This window comes from Triticum dicoccoides, chromosome 2B (assembly GCF_002162155.2).
Source record: "Triticum dicoccoides isolate Atlit2015 ecotype Zavitan chromosome 2B, WEW_v2.0, whole genome shotgun sequence".
NCBI lineage: Eukaryota > Viridiplantae > Streptophyta > Magnoliopsida > Poales > Poaceae > Triticum > Triticum dicoccoides.
The window spans coordinates 165,509,913-165,512,224 of record NC_041383.1 but is presented as its reverse complement, the minus strand read 5'-3'; positions in this window follow the sequence as shown (position 1 = coordinate 165,512,224).

Here is a 2,312-nt window from a genome sequence, read left to right as displayed (position 1 = left end):
ATCTTGGTGCAATTCTTGCAAGGCGATAGATATCAAAGCCAAGGACAGCCGCACCATTCTCTCTCTCGACTGTGGGAAGTATGGAAGCATCGAAACGCCATCGTCTTCGACAGAGCAATTCCTTCTGCTACGGCCGTGATTGCTAACATGGAGAAAGAAGGTAGAGCGTGGAGTACCGCTGGCCTCCTCAAAGGTGATTTCACCACCTTCCTCGGAGGCCTAGCTAGGGAGTAGTTAGTTAGCTTCCTAGATGACCCTCAGGGTGTGGACTCTTGCATGTAATACGCTGTAAGAATTTTATGCGAATGGGGCTCTTTCCCCCACTCCTTTCTATATGATACTCACACTCGTGCGTATTCTAGAAGAAAAAAATGCAGACTGAAGACAACATAAGAGGCTATACGATGGCCGGGAGGTCGAGTACGGCCGCAAGTTGCGAGCGCTGGACGTGAACCTCCTTTACAGAAGTAGCGGCAGAACTCACTGTCTGCTTGAGATTTTTCAGTGACAACATCTTTTAATTTAATTTCGACAGGCAGAGGAACAACATATTTTGATTTATTCAGCAGGTTCAGAAATACAAAATATCTTTTGATCTAAATTCAGCAGGTTCAGAAATACAAAACTTTTGGAACATAACGCACACTCCTGAAGATAGCACACTGCACATATAGCACCCTAGCATAAAGAGGACACACATATATGGCTGGTTGTGAGGTCTTATGAAGGGTCTCATGAAAGTACTATGGTCTTGCTCTCGCAGGTAAAAAATATCAGCAAACATTTCTCTATTGCTAATTATACAATGGCTATAAATAGGGATTAATAACATGATAAATAAACTAAAATCTACGGCGCATCCTTTCATTTCCCTGGTTGATAAAAAAAGGAACCAAGCTTATCTTCACAAAGAACCAGCAAACACATGTTAGAAATCTTTTTTTAAAAGTTTTGTGCAAGCCAACCAATCAAATAACCGCAAGAAGAGACAAATTCAGATTGCTATAGAGAAGACACAATGATGAATGGGCAATTAATTTGAGTTGACATTATGATATCCCCTGTTAGTGTTCGCATTACCTGCATATTCCAGCCAATAGAGATTCTATTTTTCAACATTCTGCAAAAAAGAAACACAACATAACCGGTTCTTCTGTAGTAAAAGGAAAAAACCAAACATAAATGACCGGAAGTGCATAATTCCAGTTTTTTATTTTTAGAAAAGGAGGATGACCCCCGGCCTCTGCATCTGGGAGATGCATACGGTCACTTTATTGATTATTCTCGAGGACCGTACAAAGTATTACAACAATGTATCTGAATCCACCATCTTGGCAACATATGCCGCTACTCCTATCCAATATGATGAAGGGGTGTTAGCTGGGCCACTACCCAAACCACTCACCTAAGCCTAATATCAAAAGTCGGAAGCCGAAACTCATTCGGAAGCCCCAGCCGAGCCACATACCGGGTCTGGGGCACAATCCGGTCAGACGCACTCGTGTGTCGTCGCCGCCATCTTCCACAGGTCTTCAGAACATATTGAGGCTTCTACCTTGTCTGGCCACTCTGCCATCGACGTCACCATGACGCCAGACAGCAACCTCCTCCTGCGCGAGCCCATCTCTGCGCATCGGACGTCGAGTCTCCACAGCGCCATGCCATCGATCTCCGCCGCCATCAATGTGTGAGATGAAGCACCGCTCCACCATCCCTCCAGCCAGCACTTGCTCCAAAACGATGCCCCCAGAAGGGAAAGCAATAGAACGCCATCATCATCCGATCCGGAAGACCCAGATCTGGGGTTTCCCCTTGAGCACCCCGAGCCTGATGGCGCAGACTGCCGACGATGCCTCGACCATCGGCAGTAGCTCCACCAGACGAGCGTCGCCTACGTCGCCGCAGCCTCCAAGATAAAGCTGACCAGAATGCATGTGTCGATACCGAACCGCCACCACTTCCACCGCCGCTTGAGCAGCCCCCGAGCAACGCCTTCAGGAAGGAGCACGCCATCGTGGTGTCGTCGTCGCTTGGAACAGGGGGGTCTGAAGTTTTCACCTGAGCTCCTGGGAGGGGTGGAAGGAAGGAGGTCCTCTCCGAAGCCTCCATCGAGGGAACCAACACCCAAAGGCACTGCCATCGGAGTGACCGCCACGCCGGCCAAGAGATTTCCCCGAAACCCTTCCAGCCACCGGATCTGCAAGGCCAACACCCAGGACGGTGACCGAAGCCACCAAGGGCCGGATCTGCTGCAGATCGGAGTAGATCGGGGTCGAAGACGAACATCACCATGGCCACCAACATCCAGGGAG